The 22,653-nt window shown below is 37.5% G+C and overlaps 1 pseudogene; it reads right to left on the reverse strand.

Moving 5' to 3' along the window:
• Nucleotides 1-4,090: 4,090 nt before the first annotated feature.
• On the reverse strand, nt 4,091-17,565 carry LOC140522909 (X-linked retinitis pigmentosa GTPase regulator pseudogene; annotated as a pseudogene).
• Between the last annotated feature and the right edge of the window lie 5,088 nt (nt 17,566-22,653).

Genomic DNA, 22,653 nt, shown 5'->3' on the forward strand with positions numbered 1-22,653 from the left:
TTTTCAGTCTTATTCTCAAACTGATTTGCATAGCAACCAGGTCTAATATGGAGATTAAAAAGAAGCTTTTCTCATAAGATCTACTCAGCTTCTTCGCACTTTTGCCAAGTACTATCCCTGGGACAATTGAAGTGAGCCTAGGCTAGCATATCACAGGAGTTCAAAAGACTGTCAGATGTTAGCTCAGAAAAAGTTTGAACTAGGAGTACTTGAACAATAATAAGAAGATTTAAAATTGTCTAAAAGTTTCTCTAGGTAGCAGGATAGATTAAATTATCATCTCTGCAAATGATTCTTGGATTTACTTATCCAACCCTAACCTGGCTTCTGATCTCCAGTCTAGCATCTCTAAATACTTCTTGGGTATCTTGAACTGGATCTGCCATAGATAGCTTATTTAACATATCCAAAACTCTATCTTTCCCCCAAAACCTTCTCATCTTCTGAACTTCCATATTACTGGAGAGATCACCATTCTCCCATCATCCAGACTTAAAACCTACGTGTCCTCTTTAACTATTCACTCATATTTACCTCCCAGATCCTTGTCTGTTGCCATATCCTGTCAATTTTACCTTCTGACCAGCATGTCTCATATATGTCCCCTCCTCTCCTCTGACATAGCCACCAACTAGGTGCAGGACTTCATCTCACATCTAGACTATTACAGTGGCCTGCTGTTGGTCTCTCTGTCTCAGGTCTCTACTCATTGTAGTCCATCCTTCAATCAGTAGCTGAAGTAGTCTTACTAAAGCACAGGTTTGACCCTGTCACTTTCCTACTCAATAAACTCTAAGCTTCCAGTTATCTCTGAGATCAAATATAAAATCTTCAGCTTGGCTTTTAAAGCCCTTCACAACCCTTTTTTACCTTTTCCAGCCTGCTTACACTTCACTGTCCTCTAGTTACTCAGTACTAACAACATTGGCCTTCTCATTCCTTGCATGTGGCACTCCATCTCTCCTGACTTCATGCCTTTTCATTGGCTGTCACCCTTTCTTGGAATGTTCTCTCCCCCATCTCCATCTCTTGAATTCCCTGGTTTCCTTCATGACTTATCTTAAATCTGACTTTCAGCAGGAAGCCTTTCCCTTCCTGCCACCACCTCTACCTCCACTGTTCCATGCTAGTGCCTTTCCTCTGACATTACCTTCATTTATCTTGTGTACATCTTCTTCCTACATAGTTGTTTGCCTGTTGTTTTCCTCCATTAGAGAGTGAGCTCTGTGAGGATAAGGACTGTTTTTCTTTGGATCCCCAGGCTTCTACTGATGGGGCACATGAAGCCCAATAAATAATATAGTATAATATTATTAATATCTAAATAAATAAATACAACTTGTTGATTTGACTACTGGATGTAGCTAGATGGTGAGCTTCTGGTCTTAGAAGCTAAAGAGCTTGAAGACTCCTCCAGTTATAGGAAAAAAGAAAGCCACATGGCAAAAAAAGACCAGAAAATGGCAGCTCAGTGGAGCTTCTCCAACAAAAGCAAGTATGATGACATCACCCAAGGACACTAGCAATCTGTTTCCTCATTGGATTTCTATTTTTTCTTTTCTTTTAATAACTTTACTCAGTAATATTGTGAACTGTGTGTTTACAAATAGAGTGTTAGTTTCAGTATGCTAGGAGGTACCATGCCTACATTTCTACAAGTTATTTAGTTACCCAAGGGCCAATGGAGGGAGAAAATTCTTCAAATTGTACCTGGATACTTTATGCTATGAGAGCATTTCTGACACAAGGGTAATGATCAGAATAGTTTTGGGGAAAACCTAGTGAGACTATTAAAATGTAACTGGATAAAATTGAGTGAAGATATCTTCTCCCTTCGGTATTTCTGCTAGGGAGGAGGGAGTGCCAGTAAAATCTTATGCTGTTGTCAAAAAAAAGTTACTCTAAACAGGAAGGGAACCAGTCCTCCCATATAGTAAACCTTTTTGCCTGAATATAGGTACTGTGGACATGGTCAGTATTTGATGTGCACTGATCAGCAGATGGTGATGTGCCATTATCCTCTCTACACTGATGCTCCCCAAATCTACTTATCCAACCCTAACCTCTTTGCTGACCTCCTTTCTTGCATTTCCACCTGCCTATTGGACGTCTCAAACTGGATGTCTCATAGATATCTTAAACTCAATATGTCCAAAACTGATTTTATTTCCCTTTTTTCACATAAAATATATCTTATTTCAACACTGAACAATTAAGGACACACATTTTCAGTAAGATTTTAAAATGTGTTCTTCTTATATTAAAAATATCAGTAGAAAAATATTTATAGCAGCTCTTTTTGTGGTGGCAAAGAACTGAAAATTGAGGGGATGCCCATCAATTGGGGAATGGCTGAACAAGTTGTGGCATCTGAATGTAATGGAATACTATTGTGCTATAAGAAATGATGAGCAGGTGGACTTCAGAAAACCTGGAAAGACTTACATGATGCTGATGCTGAGTGAAATGAGCCTAACCAGAAGGGCATTGTACACAGTAACAGCTACATTGTGCAATGACTAACTTTCATAAACTTGGCTCTTCTCAGAAATGCAAAGATCTAAGACAACTCTAAAAGACTCATGATGGAAAATGCTATCCACATCCAGAAAAAGAACTATGGAGTCTGAATGTAAATCCGAGCATATTATTTGCTCTCTTTTTTATTGCTTTGTTTTGTTTCTTCTTTCTCATGGTTCCTTCCATTGGTTCTAATACTTCTTTACAACATGACTAATGTGAAAATATGCTTAATATGAATGTATACATAGAGCTTATATCAGATTGCATACCATCTTGGGAAGCGATGGGAGGGAAGGATGGGAGAGAAAATTGAAGACTCTCCAAAGTTTATGGAAGTAAATGTTGAAAGCTGAAAGTAAACAAATTAATTAAAAAATTATCAGCAGAAATAAATACCAATATTATGGTCTCATTGTCAAAACCCCAAGAAAACAAATAATTAACTTACGTTAAAACATCCCTTATCGGTAGCTTTCTTTCAGAAGTCATAATTATTTTCAAGTATAACTTTCAGTATGTGCTTGGAGACCATGAACAATATGTATTTATAGAATTGTACATGAGTTGGACTTTCCCTATTAGCTGATGGAGTTCATTTTTAACTTTGCCCTATCTGGTTTTGGTTTTCATCTTTAGTTTCTCCCACATTATTTGCTTGATCTGTTGCTTTTGCTTCTTCAGTTATACCATTAGACTTTATTTCAAGAGTATTCTGCACATTTTTTTACTTGTCATTGATTTTTTTTTCTTAAATAGGGAAACAGTCCATGATTTTTAAAGTTGTCTATTTGGTACTGCTATACAACATTTCTGGGCTTCTGAATTGCACAGCATGTGTTCACTCGTGTTTCTCTTTGATTTTCATCGTATTCTTGAATGGCTTGTTCATCTTGCTCAATTTTTTCTTGCTTTTTAATGTTTCAGCCAAGGTGTCATTGGTTCTTTCTGTTTTTGTTTCATTGCTGCCCTCAGATTTTTTGGTCCCTTCCATCTTTTGCATTGGTTTCACTCTATGTGTATATTCATAATTAGGGTCTGGGTTTCTGTCATCTAGATGCTTCTTATGTCTCTGAATCTTCTTAATCCTTTTGTTTTTGAATTGGTGCCAGTCTTGAAAGATTGATCCTTGGATTCAAGCTCATTGAATAGGACATCAGTGGTATCTCCAAGGCTTCTGGGTTCATTTTCATCCTCTTAACTTTGCTGCTGAAGAATTCTTTTTATTTCCCTTGAGTTGGCTCATCTGGTTCAGTTAACTGTGCAATGTCATTTTCATTATATGTATTTGTATCAGGACAGTTGTTTATAGGGAACCTGAGAGGGAATGCGTTGCTAGAGGTGTATAGTAATGATCTGAAAGGAACCTTCAATGGGAGTTTTATCACTTGACCAAGCTGCTCTGGTGAATTTTTCCTTTCTCTTTTCCATTACTTGCTAATAATGCTCAGTACAGTATGTTTCCTGAAGGCTGATCATTGTCTTGAGTAGAAATTACTGTTAAACCACTATTATTTACTTTTTCTTCTATAATCTCTTCAGATTTTCTGAGCTTCAGAGTGGCAAAAATTCAGATGTGGCCTCCACTGCAAGCATCCAGCATCTTGAAAGAATTGAACCACAGTATGGGTAAACTGATTGGTAAAATTCTCCTGTCCAGTCCTAATTTTCCCTGTCAACTATCTCTAAATGTATTCATATGGCCTGTATCTGATATTAAAGCTGAGTAATTTTCTGATGTTCAATAACCTTTGGTACTGAAGTTTTTAAAAAGTGCCAAGACTCAGTTGACCAAACTTTTCAAGGTCAAATGTATATATCTCTTCTTCTGTCAAAGCTTTTGTATGCCTTCCACCCTAAGTCAGTTGATTCACTTTACCTGGAATTCCAAGAACCATTTGGGGAATTCTGTGATTTTTCCATTACTTAGGTGACAGACCTAACTCTCCATTCTCTGGTTCTCCAAATGTGTAGAGTTTGTTCTCTATTGTGACAAAGACTGAATGGTAACATCCATAAGAGATCCAGGAGGTAGGTAATTTCTAGTGAACACTTGATAAAGGAACAGATTGGATTCATCCATTAGGCCAATTTGTCCTTCAGAATTGTCACCCCACATAAAAAAATTCCCTGCCCTCAGTTAGTAAAATTAAAGTGTTAGACCCAACAGGTAGCTGATTAATCCTGTGTTAGATTTGAAAACACTGACTGGATAAAAAGTAGTTCTATCTTCAGTGTCGCCAAGTCCTAACTGCTCTTAACTGTTAAATCAATCAGCACGCACATTTCCTTTTGTGTACACCAAGGGGTATTTCTTTCCACATGCAGCAAAGTTTTCCTTTTCAAGTTTTCCACAAGTTGGCTTGATGATTTCGGTATTTGATCCTAATCCTAAGTGGTCCCAGTTGTTGATGCCAAAAATGTAAAACTGACTATTTTCTGTTCATCTTCACTTGATGTGCAAGTGTATCATTTTTTAACCAAAACTTGCTGAGAAAATTTTCTCCAAACCTGTTTCCCCTCAAAAGTGAAAAAAGAACCTGAATAATATATAGGGAATACAAGTTCTGTTTGGACTCTGCACCAGACATCATTCAGTTACTTGGGCATTCCCATGTCAGGAGTAACTTCACCATCTTGATAAAGCTGTCTGTGATAGTTTTCTAAACCAACCCAAGAGATAATCAAGAAAAATAAAAGGAAACAGAGAGGTTTATAAGCAGAACCAAGAACCTTCATTCCTCTAGACTACATATACACAAATACATATACATACATATGTATATGTATGCATGTATATATATATGTACATATACTCATATTTCATCACTGGCCATTATTCTTACAAATTATGGTCCAGAAACCCATATCTTGTTCTAAGATATCTTCTTTTGAACTTCTCAAATTTGTCTTCTTGTTGAAGCTCCCATAATATTTTTTAGCAAGCCCCAAAGATATGGATAAAAGGGGTAGATTACACTCTGATGGACTCTCCTGAGTTCCTCACCAGCTGGCCTCTGAGGCTGTGCTCCACATGGGAAGCTCACTCATCACACCAGTGGTGTGTTCAAAATGCTATATAACATTTCCTGAAAATTTCATGCTGCCACTGTCCTTATCTAAAACCAACGATCAGAGATAGTAGAAAAATAGGGAAGAATTTCTTTTGCAGAGACGTGAAACCTAACTAAAATATGAAACTTAAGAATTAAAACTTGTATTTGTATTAATTGCATTTGTAATGTTCTTTCTCCCCTCAAGTAATTTAAAGCTACATTTTGAGATGCAAGTGGAAAGAACATAAAATATATGTGATTTTGCCTGGATGCATCATGTGATCAATGGGACATAGGCTTGCTTAATCCTTAAATGAAGCTGTGCAGGGAAAAGGAATGTTTTGCATCTCTGAGAAATTCAGGCCAGATGTTATGAACCTTGATAATCACAATGTTCTGTTTAGAAAATCAACTCATTTTGACAGTCTAAAAATAGTGGGGAGGGAGATAGAAGAGACAAGGCAAGTGTCAGGACAGGGCTAGGCATGACAAAAATACACCTGAGCAGGGATGTCAGAATTATTAGACTAGCCTGGATGTGAGAAGGCAGCAAGATGTGACACACTGGTTTTCACATTGAGGAATGTCAGTGGGTAAATCCCTGTTGTCAGTTCAGGATCATCTTTTTCATATTAAGCAGCCAAGGAAGGAGAATCTGCTTAAAACCAATGATATTCAGAGAAACACAATATTAAGTGGTTTGACTAGAGGCTTTCACACATGCACAGATTATGCACACCCCAGATACTTTGTACCAAACTGCTGTTGCAATCAATTTAGGTCAGGTTCTTCAGCTCTCCATATAATTTATTTTGTCATGTTTTCTACATAGTTATTAATTTTGATTTAAAAGATTTTGGGACAGTTGTAGTGACTTTCATTATGTCAGCTCTTCTTCAAATTTGTCATATTACTTTAAATTTCTTTTAAATTTCTCTATTGCAGTTACCTCTTTCTTGCACTATAATTTGTATGTTTCTTGCCCCCTACTAGGATCATAAGCTCACTGGTAACTTTTTTGTTGTTGCTCTATCTAGCTTCTGTCTAGTGCCTATCAAATTGTCCCCTTGTATAGAGTAGCCTCTTAATAAATTGTTGTGAAATGAAGAATCGTCCTGCTTTGGGAACAAAAGATACTGTAAATAAGAAAGCCTTGCTTTGGATATTAAGACTGCCACAAGAAACTGAAGACCCTAAGAATATAGGTAGTGTTTTCATGAACAATATCACTTGCAGATGAGTCTTCTAAAAAGAAAAGCAAATGTGAGAACTGAAGAGTTAGTTAAGAAGATGGTTTCTGATAACAGATTTCTGGAACATAGTTTATAATATAGCAGTGAGAGTCAGTGATGGAACGTATGTAATGAGGCATGGCAAAAATATATTTGGCTTAAGTCTTAGAAAGTTGGTCAAAAAAGCTTAAAGTTGAGAATTGAGGGAAAGAGAGAAACCTGCCTACTTATGTCTGCAAAGCTAGATACCACAAGGTCCCTACTTCTAAATCCATTCTTTTTTCTCATTGAGACTTCCAGTATCTCCTTCCCTCAAGTATTTTCTTATGATGTTATCCTTGCTCTGACTTAAATCCCTTCCCTTTCCCATCTTTACCTCATAATTAATCAATTCCACTCTACATTGTTCTCCACTCTAAAATCTGTCCTTTATAATATAGACATCCCTTGTCAAAAGGGATTTGTTCCTGAATGGAGCTAGAGGAAGCTATCCAAGCTCAATAGGAACTCATTCCAGCGAGTCAATTTTTTCATTCTTACGTAATTGATTTGCTACCTCACTGCCCACGAAAGTTTCTTTTCTCTCTTCAAAGCTCCCACACCTTTACTCCCACACCTTTACCCACACCTTTACTAAAGACCTTGCCTTTTTTAGTGAAAAATTAGGGCTATTTGATGTGAATCCCCTCTTCTCCATTTCTTTATTATTATTATTATTATTTTTTAATGTTTAACAATCACTGCCATAAAATTAGAATTTTATCCCCCCCACACCTGCCCCCCACTACTCCCCTCCCTCCCCATGACCGCATACAATTCTGTATAGGTTCTACATATACTTTCCTACTGAGTACATTTTCACTATAGTCATGCTATGTAGTCGAACTAAAATAAATGGAAGAAATCATATAACAAATCAAAACATGATACACAAAAACACACACACACAAACGTGATCTGCTACATTTTGCGAATGACTTCCATATTTCTTTCTCTGAGTGTGGAAGGCATTTTGCCTTAGAAAACCACCTTTGGGATTTTTTTTTAATAAGTTCTTGTGTCATTACGAAATTCCAAGTCTACCAGAAAAAACTCTCGCACACTGTGGTCGTTGCTGTGCACAAAGTTCTCCTGGTTCTGCTCCTTTCACTCAGCATCAGATCATATAAGTCCTTCCAGGCCTCTCTGAAGTCTTCTTGTTCAACATTTCTTATGGCACAATAGTACTCCATTACATTCATATACCATAATTTATTCAGCTATTCCCCAATTGATGGACATCCCCTTGACTTCCAGTTTTTGGCAACTACAAAGAGTGCTGCTATAAATATTTTTGTACATGTGGGACCCTTTCCCATTTTTCTGATCTCTTGGGGATACAGTCCTAGTAGCGATATTGCTGGGTCAAAGGGTATGCACATTTTTGTAGCCCTTTGGGCATAGTTCCAAATTGCTCTCCAGAATGGTTGGATGAGCTCGCAGCTCCACCAGCAATGAATTAGTGTTCCAACTCTCCCACATCCTCTCCAGCATTTATCATTTTCTTGTTCTGTCATGTTTGCCAATCTGATAGGTGTGATGTGGTACCTCAGAGTTGTTTTGATTTGCATCTCTCTAATCAAAAGTGATTTAGAGCATTTTTTCATATGATTATAGGTATCTTTAATTTCTTCTTCTGAAAATTGCCTGTTCATATCCTTTGACCACTTATCAATCGGGGAATGACTTTATGATTATACATTTGAGTCAGTTCTCTATATATTCTAGAAATGAGGCCTTTATCCCCAAGCTTTGCCGTAAAAATTATTTCCCAATTTACTACATCTCTCCGGATTTTGGTGGCATTGGGTTTGGTTGTGCAAAAACTTCTCAGTTTAATGTAATCAAAATTATCCATTTTGCATTTCATAATGCTTTCTATCTCTTCTTTAGTGAAAAATTCTTCCCTTCTCCATAAATCTGATAAATACACTATTCCTTGCTTCTCCAGTTTATTCATGGTATCAATCTTTACACCTAAATCATGTACCCATTTGGACTTTATTCTTGTGTATGGTGTCAGGCATGGGTCTATGCCTAATTTCCACCACACTGTTATCCAGTTTTCCCAGCAATTTTTGTCAAACAGTGAGTTCTTACCCCAGAAGCTGGGGTCCTTGGGTTTATCAAACAGGAGGTTGCTATATTCCTTGCCTACTGTGTCTTGAGTGCCAAGTCTATTCCACTTGTCTACCTCTCTCTTTCTTAGCCAATACCAAGTTGTTTTGGTAATTGCTGTTTTATAGTACAATTTGAGGTCTGGTAGCGCTAGGCCACCTTCCCAAGCACTTCTTTTCATTAATCCCTTTGATATTCTGGACATTTTGTTCTTCCAAATGAATTTTGACATTATTTTATCCAGCTCTAGAAAATAATTGTCTGATAGTTTAATTGGTATGGCACTAAATAAGTAAATTAATTTAGGTAGAATTGTCATTTTTATTATATTAGCACAGCCTATCCATGAGCAACTGATGTTTTTCCACTTACTTAAATCTGACTTTATTTGTGCAAAAAGTGTCTTGTAGTTGTGTTCATATAATCCCTGGGTTTGTTTTGGCAGGTAAACTCCTAAGTATTTTATAGTGTCTACCCTAGCTTTAAATGGGATTTCTCTTTCTATCTCTTGCTGTTGGACTTTGTTGCTAATATATAGAAATGCAGAAGATTTATGTGGGTTTATTTTGTAACCTGCAACTTTGCCAAAGTTGTTTATTATTTCAAGTAATTTTTTACTTGAATCTCTGGGATTCTCTAAGTAAATCATCATATCATCTGCAAAGAGTGATAACTTAGTTTCTTCTTTGGCTATTCTTATTCCTTCAATATCTTTATCTTGTCTAATTGCTACAGCTAACATTTCTAGTACCATATTGAATAATAGTGGTGATAATGGACATCCTTGTTTCACCCCTGATATTGTTGGGAATGCATCTAGCTTATCCCCATTGCATATAATACTTGCTGAAGGTTTTAGATAGATACTGCTTATTATTTTATGGAAAGTTCCCTTTATTCCTACGTTCTCCAGTGTTTTTAGTAGGAATGGGTGTTGTATTTTGTCAAGAGCTTTTTCTGCATCTATTGAGATAATCATGTGGTTTTTGTTAGCTTTGTTGTTGATGTGATCGATAATGCTAATAGTTTTCCTAATGTTGAACCAGCCCTGTAATCCTGGTATGAATCCTACCTGATCATAATGTATTAATCTCGTGATAAGATGCTGTATTCGTTGTGCTAAAATCTTATTTAAAATTTTTGCATCTATATTCACTAGGAAAATTGGTCTATAATTTTCTTTCTCTGTTTTGTCTCTTCCTGGTTTGGGTATCAAAACCATATTTGTATCATAGAAAGAATTTGGGAGGACTCCTTCTTCCCCAATTTTCAAAAATAATCTATATAGTATTGCAATTAACTGTTCTTTAAATGTTTGATAGAATTCAACTGTGAATCCATCTGGCCCTGGAGATTTTTTCCTAGGGGGTTCATCTATGGCTTGTTCAATTTCTTTTTCTGAGATGGGGTTGTTTAAGTATTCAACTTCCTCTTCTGTTAATCTGGGCAATTTGTATTTTTTAAAATATTCATCCATCTCGTTTAGATTATCGAATTTGTGGGCATAAAGTTGGGCAAAGTAGTTTCTAATTATTGTTTTAATTTCCTCCTCATTGGAGGTGAGTTCACCGCTTTCATTTTTAATGTTAGTAATTTGATTTTCTTCTTTCTTTTTTTTAATCACATTGACCAAAGGTTTATCAATTTTATTAGTTTTTTCATAAAACCAACTATTGGTTTTATTTATTAATTCAATAATTTTCTTAATTTCAATTTTCTTAATCTCTCCTTTGGTTTTCAGTATTTCTAATATTTACTTGGTGATTTTCAATTTGTTCTTTTTCTAGCTTTTTCAACTGCATGCCCAAGTCATTGATCTCCTCTTTCTCTATTTTATTTATGTAAACATTCAAAGATATAAAACTTCCCCTAACAACTGCTTTTGCAGCATCCCATAAGATTTGGTATGTTGTCTCACTATTGTCATTCTCTCGAATGAAATTGTTGATTGTTTCTATGATTTCTTCTTTAACCCAATCCTTCTTTAGAATTAGATTATTTAGTTTCCAATTGATTTTTGGTTTCTCTTTCCATGGCCTTTTATTACATGTAATTTTTAATGCATTATGATCTGAGAAGGATGCATTGATTATCTCTACCTTTCTGCACTGGATTGTGAGATTTTTATGTCCTAGTACATGGTCAATTTTTGCAAATGTTCCATGTATTGCTGAGAAAAAGGTATATTCCTTTCTATTCCCATTCAATTTTCTCCAAAGATCTATCATATCTACCTTATCCAAAGTTTTATTTACCTCCTTAACCTCTTTCTTGTTTATTTTGAGGTTAGATTTATCGAGTTCAGAGAGGGGGAGGTTGAGGTCCCCCACTAGTATAGTTTTGCTGTCAATTTCTTCCTTCAACTCCCCCAACCTCTCCTCTAAGAATCTGGATGCTATACCACTTGGAGCATACATGTTTAGTAATGATATTGCTTCATTGTCTATGGTGCCTTTTAGCAGGATATAGTTTCCATCCTTATCCCTTTTGATTAGATCTATTTCTGCTTTTGCTTTGTCTGAGATTAGGATTGCTACTCCTGCCTTTCTTACATGAGCTGAAGCACAATATATTCTGCTCCATCCTTTGACCTTTATCCTATGTGTATCCCCCCATTTCAAATGTGTTTCTTGTAAGCAGCATATTGTTGGATTATGGCTTTTAATCCATTCTGCTATCTGTCTCCCTTTTATGGGAGAATTCATTCCATTCACATTCACAGTTATGATTACAACCTGTGTTTCCCTCCATCCCACCATTTGTGCTTTTTAGCTCTCCCGTCTCCCTTTCCCTCCTCAATAGTATTCACTTTTCACCCCCTCCTCCTGCAGCCTTCCCCTCCTCTTTTAGCCCCCCTCCCTTTTACTCCCCTTTACTCTTATTGCTTCTTCCCTCCCTTTTAGCCTCCCTCCCCTTTCTTCTCCCTTTCCCTCCTACTACCTATAGAGCTAGTTAGGATTATCTACTTAAGATTATTGTCCCCTCCTTTAAACAAATCAGATGAGAGTACCTCTCAAACAATGCTCATCTCCCTCCCCTCCTTCCCTCTACTATAATTTTGTACTTCTTCCTGTGATATAATTTGCCATTTTCTGCTTCCTCCTTTTCACACTTCCTATTACAATCCCTTCTCATACTTAAATCATATTTTTGACATGACATCATTTACTTTATACTGGTTCCCTCTATGTATATCCCTTTTATCATAATAGCTGCACAGTTCTCAAGATTAACAGGAATCATCTTCCCTTATAGGGAGGTAAACAGTTTGCCCTAATTGAGTAACAAGTTTTTGTTTTTGTTTTTTCCCCCCTGTTTACCTTTTTATGATTCTCTTGAGAACTGCATTTGAAGATCGAATTATCTACTGAGTTCTGTTATTTTGGTCAGGAATCTCTGGAAATCCCTTATTTCATTGAATAACTTTCTCCTTGCCTGAAATGTTATGCTGAACTTTGCTGGGTAGTTGATCCTTGGTTGAAGTCCCAACTCCTTTGCCTTACGGAATATTGGGTTCCAATTCTTTCGATCTTTTAATGTAGAAGCTGCAAGGTCCTGTGTGATCCTGACTGCACGTCCTTGATATTTGAATTGTTTCTTTCTGGCTGCTTGTAGTATTTTCTCCTTCACTTGATAGCTCTGGAATTTGGCAACGATATTTCTTGGGGTTTTGAGTTTGGGATCCCTTTCGGGAGAGGAACAGTGGATTGTTTCGATGACTATTTTGCCCTCTGAATCTAGCACTTCTGGGCAGTTTTCCTTGATGATTTCCTGGAAGATATTGTCCAGAGTCTTTTCTTCATCATGGGCTTCTGGCAGGCCCATAATTCTTAAATTTTCTCTCCTGGATCTATTTTCCAGGTCAGTTGTTTTTCCAATTAAATATTTTACATTTTCTTCTATCTTTTCATTCTTTAGATTTTGTTTGACTGATTCTTGCTGCCTCATTGAGTCAATAGTTTCTACTTGCCCAATTCTAATCTTTATCATATTGTTTTCTTCAGTTAACTTTTGCATCTCCTTTTCCATCTGACCAATTTTTCCCTTTAAGGAGCTATTTTCTCCAGTTAATTTTTGTACTTCCTTTTCCATTTGACCAATTTTCCCAGTTAGGTTTTGTGTTTCCTTTTCCGTTTGATCAACTCTTCCTTTTAGGGAATTATTTTCTCCAGTTAATTTTTGAACTTCCTTTTCCATTTGTTCAATTTTCCTTTTCAAAGTGATGTTCTCATCAGTGAATTCTTTTTTTATAATTTTAAAATCATTGGTCAGTTTTTCTTCTATTTCCTTCTTCAGCTGTTCCAGGAGAGCTGCTTGTGCTTGCGAGAAGTTCATAGTCCCTTCTGAAGTTTCAGATGGATGTACAGTCTCAGCTCTGACCTCTTTGGTGTTTGTGTTTTGGTCCTTATCCCCATAGAAAGATTCTACAGTTTTTTCACCCTTCATCTGCCTTTTCCTGTTCATGATGTTGACTGAGTGTTGTAGCTTCTGGTTCTTTCAGTCAGAAGCTGCAGAACTTTGTGTTGAGCTGATGTGTGGAAAAGCTAAAAGCAGATTTTTGTTTTTTGTTTCCCAGATCAACCCTGGGGTTAGCTTGTTAAGTGTGTGGGAGGAGTGGTCTGGTCACAGGAAGTCTCCTCAGCTGAACTGAGGCAAAGGCAAGCTCAGGGGATGGTGATCCCAGCTTCCCTATTGTCTTCCCTTTTCCCCTGGAGGCCTGAGGCATGCCTAGATGCTAATGCGTGTTCCCACCCCTCCTGGCTCCTCTCCTGGCCCTGAGGCTTGCCTGGGTCTTAGTGTGAGTTTTCTCTGCCCTGGGTCCTCTGTCCTTCCAGTTTGCTTCCGCCACAGTAAGAGGAATCCCCCTCAGCTATTTTCCTAGCCTCTGGTGTTATGAGACTATTTGCCCCCTCTGCTGTTCCTGCTGATCCAGGATTTTTCTGGGGAAATATTTTATGGTTCTTTCACAGTCATCAGGGGGGAAGAGAGAGCATTTACTGATCACTCTGCCATCCTGGCTCTTGGAAGTTCAAGCAGGTGACTTACCGAAGTTTAATCTTCAGGCTGAAGGTCTCAGGAGCTGCTGCGCTGATATCTGGCACTCAGCGGCTCTCGCTGGGTTGGTTCAGCTTGTCTCCCGCTCTACCGGTTCCATCCGCCACTCTCAGGCTTCTCGGGTCCCTTCCGCCCCGCTGTGCTGACTGCGCTGTACTGTGTGCTGGGGGCTCACCCCCGTGGAACAGATCCTTCCTGTGGAGCTTCCAGTCTAACCTGGGCTCCGAATCCATCACAGTCTGTCTCCCACTGGATTCCACACCTCCAAAATTTAGTCAGGTTCTCCTTTCAGAGGTATTCAAAGGAGTTTGTCTAAGAGCTTAGGTGAGTCGTTGCTCTCACTCTGCCATCTTGGCTCCGCCCTTCCATTTCTTTTCTTAAAATCGCTTGATAAAACCCCTTATTCTTCCTTCTCCCCATTCTCTGATAATGACATGGCTATTTCTTTATCCGGGCCAGCTAACTTATATCTACCCTTAATCCCATCTGCTTTTGTCTTCTCCAGAGGATTGCAAGATTGCGACCTCAACTTTATACTTTCTTAAGTTCATTCTCTCTCTCTCTCTCTCTCTCTCTCTCTCTCTCTCTTTCTCTCTCTCTCTCCCCCATTGGTTCTTCCCCTACTATCTTCAAGCATACCTTAATTTCCAACATTCTTTAAAATAAAAAATCTTTGCTACACATTACCATCTCCTTAAGCTATCATCTTACAGATATAAGATCCCTTTCTCAGTTAAATTCCTAGAAAAAGTTTTTTGCACTCACAATCTCCACTGTATTTTTCAGTTCTCAACATTCACTTCCACAAGAATTTGAATTCAAAATTTTCTCCCCATTTCTCCTCACCCCCACCCCAGGACAGCATGTATCCCATTCACCCCTTTCTCCAGTCTGTCCTTGCTTCTGTTAGCCCACTTCTTCCATCCCCTTCCCCTCTATTTTCCTGTAGGGCAAAATAGATTCCTATACCCCATTGCCTGTACATCTTATTTTCCAGCTGCATGCTAAAATAATTTTTAACATTCATTATTAAAGCTTTGAGTTCTGTATTCTCTCCTTTCCTCCTCCCTCCCTCCACAAATTGAGAAAACAAAAAATTCAATATAGGTCATACGTGTAGCCATGCAAAACACTTCCATAATAGTTATGTTGTGAAAGACTAACCACATTTTCCTCTGTCCTATTCTGCCCTCCATTTATTCCATTCTCTCCCTTGACCTGTCCTCCCACAATAATGTTTGCTTCTGATTATCCCTTTCCCCAATTTGCTGTCCCTTCTATTATCTTCCCTCTCTTATCCCCTTCCTCTTTGCCTTTCTGCAGAATAAAATAGATTTCCATATCCAATTGAGTGTGTGTTATTCTCTTCTTAAGCCAAATCCCATGAGAATAAGGCTCACTTATTTCCTTTCATCTCCTCCCTCTTCCCCTCCATTGTGAAAGCTCTTTGTTCACTCTTTTTATGTGAGGTGATTTGCTACATTCTACCTTTCCCTTTTTCTCACTTCCTGTACATTCCACTCAACAGTAAATTTTATTTTTTAGGGATTCTCTCTTCATATTCAGCTCACTCTATATCCTCTGTCTATATATGTATATATACACACATACACATATATACACATATACCCATGTACGTATACATCCCTACACGTATATAATATACACATACATACCCATATATGCATACATACATATATATTCATATGTATATATATAGAGAGAGAGAGAGAATATATAGACATATATATGTATATTATATATATTTTCTCTAATTGCCCTAATACTGAAAAAGGTCTCATGAGTTACCAATAACATCTTTCCATGTAGGAATGTAAATGGTTCAGCTTTAATAAGCTCCTTATGGCTTCTCTTTCCTGTTTACCTTTTCATGTTTCTCTTGATTCTTATATTTGAAAGTCAAATTTTCTACTCAGCTCTGGTCTTTTCAACAAGAATGTTTGGAAGTCTTCTATTTCATTGAAATTCTATTTTTTCCCCTGAGGTATTACACTCAGTTTTGCTGGGTAGATGATTCTTGGTTTTAATCTTATCTCCTTTGAATTCTGGAATATCATATTCCAAGCCCTTCAATCCCTTAAAGTAGAAGATGCTAGATCTTGTGTTATCCTAATTGTATTTCCACAATACTTGAATTGTTTCTTTCTGGCTGCTTGTCATATTTTCTCCTTGACATGAGAACTCTTGAATGTGGCTACGATATTCCTAGGAGTTTTCCTTTTGGAATCTCTTTCAGAATGTGATTGGTGAATTCTTTTCATTTCTATTTTATCCTCTGGTTCTCGAATATCAGGCAGTTTTTCTTGATAATTTCTTGGAAGATGATGTCTAGGCTCTAAGATCATGGTTTTCAGGTAGACCAATAATTTTAAAATTTTCTCTCCTAGATCTATTTTCCAGGTCAGTTGTTTTTTCAGTGAAATATTTCACATTGTCTTATATTTTTTCCTTCTTTTGGTTTTGTTTTATAATTTCTTGGTTTCTCATAGTGATTAGCTTCCATCTGCTCCATTCTAATTTTTAAAGAACTATTTTCTTCAGTGAGCTTTTAAACCTCTTTTTCCATTTGGCCAATTTTTTTTTGAAGCATTCTTCTCCTCATTGGCTTTTTGGACTTTTTTTGCCATATGAGTTAATCTATTTTTAAAGGTATTATTTTATTCAGCATTTTTTTGGGTCTCCTTTAGCAAGGTGTTGACTCACTTTTCATGATTTTCTTGCATTGCTCTCATTTCTCTTCCCAATTTTTCCTCTACCTCTCTTACTTGATTTTCAGCTCTTCTTTGAGCTCTTCCATAACCTGAGACCACTGCATATTTTTTTTGGAGGTTTTGGATGTAGAAGCCTTGACTTTTATGTCTTCCTCTGATGGTATGCTTTGTTCTTCCTCATTTGAAAGGATGGATGAAAATATCTTTTCACCAAGAAAGTAACCTTCTATAGTCTTATTTTTTCCCCCTCTTTGGGCATTTTCCCAGCCAATTACTTGACTTTTGAGTCCTTTGTCAAGCGGAGAGTATACTACCCTAGGCTTCAGAGGTTTTGTGCAGCTATTCTCTGAGATATCTCTAGGGACCTGTTACATTCTCACTTCCTCCAACGGGGTACAATCAAGGGGGAGGAATTTACTTCTCTCCTGGCCTGTGCTCTGGTCTTTGAGCAACTAAAAGCCCTCTTTTCTGCCCTGGAACTGTGAGTTGGATTCCCTTTCCACAGCCGCCACCAGCTCCTACATGCCAGCCCTCTTCTTCACCCCAGGACTACCTCTCAGGACTGAGACCCAGATCAGCTGCTCTATTCCCTCAGGGTCTGTAGAGCTAGAGCTCCAGTAGTGGCCACTGCTGCAGTGGCTGCAGCTACCCTGAGACTGAGGCTGTGGTTGGACCATGCTCCCCTCTCACCCAGGTGAAAGAGCTTTCTTACTTACCTTTGAGCTGTCTTTGGCATTTGTGGGTTGAGAAATCTGGAAACCACAACAGGTAACTGTGATTCAGCACCCTGAACCTTGCTCCAGTCCTGTCCATGCAGCATTCCACTCAGAGCCTGGTGTGATAGACCTTTCCTGTCGGCCTTCCAGGCTGTTTTGGGCCAGAAATCTGTTTCACTCTGTCATTGTGTGGCTTCTGCTGCTCTAGAATTTATTTAGAGTCATTTTTTACAGGTATTTTAAGGGGTATGGGGGAAGAGCTAGAGCAGGTTCGTCCATCTACTCTGTCACCTTGGTTCCCCCCTTGCCATAGTTTGTAGTCTTGACATTATCTTCAACTCACTCTCTCACCCCACTATATTCAAACAATTGCCAAATGTTGCCATTTCTATTTTCACATCATGACTAATAACTCTCTATTTACACAAATATCACTATAGTGAGTATGCTCTGAGTTCAATATTCTCCCTCTTGGGGTGTTAGAGGTATCCCTGAGGGGTTGGAATGTCTTTTTGCTAAAACTATTGGCTTGACATCCCACTGGTTGTCTTCCCTTCACTGTAGGGGCCAAATACTAACACCCTAGTTCCATTTAACTATTTTATATTAATTATCTATCTCTTATAAAGAGGTATTTACTTTGAAGACCTAACAAGAGCAAAAATACAAAGATTGTCCCTCAATACCTCAGAGGACATACTCTGCTATATTATCTCAGTCTCTGAATTGAATGGACTCAGCCTTATCACAGTTTCTACATGGCACTGATCATACTAAGTTTATATCTAAAAGCAGTACCACTGCCAGTTGAATCCTTGCCTCAGAATTACTGGGCTGGATTCAAGGTCACTTTTTGGTCCTTGGAGCACTGATATTGGGATGATTTCAAAACCCTAAATGGACCAAAAAAAGGTCTTTTTAAGGTATTTTGGGGGGGCAGAAAGAAGAGCAGAGAAGGGATAGGTCTTGTGTTCTAAATGGATGTCTTGTGTTCTAAATGGATAAGACAGTGATAAAGAAAGACACAAAAAGACAAAACTTGTATTTTATTTCCTTCCTTCCAAAGAGAATGATCTGTGAACCAGGAATGACAAAAATAAAAATGCTACGAAAGTGTTGAAATCCAAGACAAATGAGATGGTAATCACAGTAAATTTGAGGTGCCACAGTCAGATTAACTAAATTTCAGGATACCTAAAAAACTGATGAATATGATTGCTGCATCACTCTAGGTAACTTTTCAGAAATCATAGGTGGAGAGATGTTGAAAAATGCCCCAGTTATGAAATAGACAGTCTTCAAACTATAAGTCAATGAGCTTGACTTATATTTCTGATCATTTGTTCTTTGAGTCAAACTAATGAGCTTTCTAAACTGCTGAGAGTCTAATGAGTGCAAAAGAATATCAGTTACACAAATGTATAGTAAATGTTAAGTAAATGAAATGAAATAGCCAAAGCACTGAGGATTGCAAAATAGCTTCTAAAACAATTGAAATACCATCTATTTTGTTCCTTTGTACAGGAAACTTTCACATTCACCTATAAACGAGAAGTATCTAACTAAGCAATTAGTGCCATTGACTTTCTAGTCATTCAAAATAAATTAGAAATTCAGTATTAATATATGAGAAAAATTGAAATGATGCTACCACTTTATTTGAGGCCATAATTTAGGATCATAAATGAGATCCAAATATTTCAAGAACCCATTGCTAGAAATAATTTCCCAGACTTAAACTACCCTAAAGTTCAAAGGCTCAGAATCTAATCCAAAACCTTTCCTTGACTGAATTTTCCCCATTCTCATGACTTCTTTATTTCCATTTGCATGGCATTCATTTTCAGCAGAATTAAGAACAGTGAATCTACACTGAAAACTAAAAAAAAATTGGAAAGATGTGTCAAGAGAATTTTAGGAAGGTCCCCAGTGGTTTTACTCAGAATCCTTGTGGAAATCTATAGAAGGACATGGACAAGAATCTCATATGGTGAGGTGTGAATGGATTATGATCTGTGTAACTGGAGGGAATATTCTTATCTTTGAGATCACAGATTCATTAAAGTATGGGAATACTACATTTGTAGAAAGGATTATAAATCAATATCAATTAAGTCTCCTAATCCTCTTGATAAAGTACAGGATATAGACTTTTGTCAGAAAGGGAGCATTTTTTAATAGAATTGAATAATTAATCTAGATTAGTACTGAAGGAACTGTTTTGGGATGACACAGCTTGGGATGACACTTCTGATTGTTCCCTGGGTATGGTTGTATTGAAAAGGATTGGCCAACTGAGCCCCTAAAGAGCCACCCAACCTGTGGGTTGATGGAAGAGTTGAGAAAGTTCTTACTGTCTTTTCCAGTGCTTTCTCTCCTTTGGACTTCCCCCAAAGTAGGGGATGGAATTCCTCTTGTCTCCACCTCCCTTTCCCACCAATAGAGGCAGCTAAGTGGCACAGTAGGCTCTTGACCTGGAGTCAGACAGACCCAAGTTCAACTTCTAGGTCAGCCACTGTGTTATTGTGTGACGTTGGGAAAATACTTAACCTCTATCTGTCTCAGTTTCCTCAACTGTAAAATGGGCATAATAATAGCACCTACTTCCCAGGGCTGTTATGAAGATCAAATGAGATATCATTTGTAAATATTTATAGTACAGTGCTTAGCATATAGTAGGTGTTTAATAAATGCTTGTTTCCTTTTTACAAGTACATGGTAGCAAGAACATGTGCTTGCCTAGGAGATCTCTAGTCCTGGCTAGCCTTTTCTGCTTTCTGTTTTCTTCTCAGAGTACAGGCCAGCAACTTGCAGTTCTTAGAAATGGAAATATTGAGAGTTGGCAGTAAAATTTGAGATTATCATAGTTCTAGAGTCAGGTGCCAGCTACCCAGCAGTAGATGATTTCTACAATGATAGGTTTCTCAGAAGTGACTATAGACAGGATCATCCTGAACCTGATGGACTAAAAAGAACCATGCCCTGGCTATGCAGGAGATCCCCACCATATAAGACATTCATACAATACAGGTCTGAGATGAACATAAAAGTGAAATATCTGTTCCTTAATCCCAGCTAAGCACTTTTACTTTTAAGGAGGAGTACAATGGGTCAACTGATGTGCTTTATGTTTTCTGTATGTGTTATCATACAGCTGTGAGTTTTTTGAATCTTATATAGTCATTGTGGTTCACTCTTCGTTTTCAGTCATATCCAACTCTTCGTGACCCCATTTGAGGTTTTCTTGGCAAAGATACTGAAAGAGTTTGCTGTTTCCTCCTCCAAATTATTTCACAGATTAAGAACTGAGATAAACAGGTTTAGGTGACTTGCCCAGGGTCATACAGCTAGTAAGTGTCTGAGGTCAGATTGGAAATCAGGAAGATGAATCTTCCTGACTTCAGGCCTGGCACTCTACCCACCATGCCACCTAGCTGCCCTAGTTACTGGTAGAAGGGGAAAAAAACCACCTCAAACACTATGCCATACCTGGTATTATGCATGTGCTGAGTGCTCTTCAAGAAGAGATCATGTTACCCATTTTGGGGGAGAAAATAGATGTGAGCTATACCTGACTGACGAAGATGAAATGTCAATTGCTTACTGTGGGAGGATCTAAATGGCTTTGAGGTCCAGTCTACAGGGAAATTGCTCTCAAAGGGGAAGATGTCATAAAGTAGCAGGGGAAAATAAGGAAAAAAGACTGAAATTAGCAAATATCTCAGGAGGAAGAAAATCCACTTGAAGATCTTGAGCAGATAAACCAACAGGGAAGAAATAACAGAAGGGAATGTGGTCTTCAGATAAGCAAAAAAAAAAAAAAAGTCAAGGCATCCATGAATAAATATTTCAAGACAAATGAAAATGAATCAACACATGACAAGGCAGAGGAACCTATGGACTCCCAAGAAAGCATCAAACTATGTAGCAGGATGTTCATGAATGGTTTCACAGAGAAATAAGAATCAACAAATTGGAATTTACAGCCAACACAATAGAAATAATTAGTGAATAGAAGAAGAACTTGAATTCATGGGTGACAAATCGTACCAAAGAAACAAAGGAGAGAAATAACTGGGAAGGCAATATATAGTAGTGAAGGACAATTTCAGAGAAGCAAAAGGCAATGGCATCAAAAGGAAACATGATATCTATACAAGCAAAATTTATTGATCATGAAGTCAAGAACCAGCTTAAGGATTATAGGTCTTCCAGAACAACACTCCAAGTCAAAAAGCCTGAATACCCTAATGCAAGAAATAATACAAGAAAACTGCTCAGAATTTCTGAAAACAAAACAAAACACTAATCCAAAGAACGGATAAATATATATGAAAGCCAGCCTATTCTGCTATGTGAATAGCTATTCTCATAAGGATATTTAGAGCTGCAAAATGAGGCATGTGTGTCCTAATTGTTATGGTCTTCTTGGTCACATTTTTAGGATAATAGCACTATCAAGGGCATTGATCATTCTTTTGGAATCATATCCTTATTAATTCATCCCTGAAGCCTATAAAATTATGTTGCCTCCAGGGACGTTGTGAGGTTCAAATGACATATTAGATTTAAAGTATTTTATAGACCTTAAAGCACTATACAAATACCAGTTACTATGATTATTATCCAATAATCACTATACATCCAGTCTGGTGATGTCATCATTTGCTGAGCCTTTTACTGAACTGCTGAGCTTAAGCAGTGTTTGAAAAGCAATATATGGGTATACTGATAAATGCTTAACTCTGCTCTAGTGAAAAAATGTATGCATACATTTATGTTTAAACTGCATTATTAACACTTTATCAAATTTAGACAATCGACAAAACAATAAATTAAGTCCCGATTTGTAGTGACTGCCAATTTTGGAGGTATAAATGGTCATACTGAAGATAGAGCTGGCTCCAGCCCAACCCTTGTTAGTTCCAGCATGAATACCACCAGTTCTAGCTACTTTTCCCTACTTCTTTCCTCGATGTTATTTCCATTTCTTTACAAAAATTGAGTACTTAGATGGGGAGATTCATTAGGTGGTGATCATACTATAGAAATTCTGATAGAGCTATTCCATTTCATGTGTCTTGGTTACCCTTCTTCCATTTTCATCTATACAAGTTTTTGGATTAATACAGCTTAGCTATATCATTCTGCTTATTTCCTTCCTCCATTGTTTTTCACTATTTGT

This window comes from Notamacropus eugenii, chromosome 2 (assembly GCF_028372415.1).
Source record: "Notamacropus eugenii isolate mMacEug1 chromosome 2, mMacEug1.pri_v2, whole genome shotgun sequence".
Taxonomy (NCBI): Eukaryota; Metazoa; Chordata; class Mammalia; order Diprotodontia; family Macropodidae; genus Notamacropus; species Notamacropus eugenii.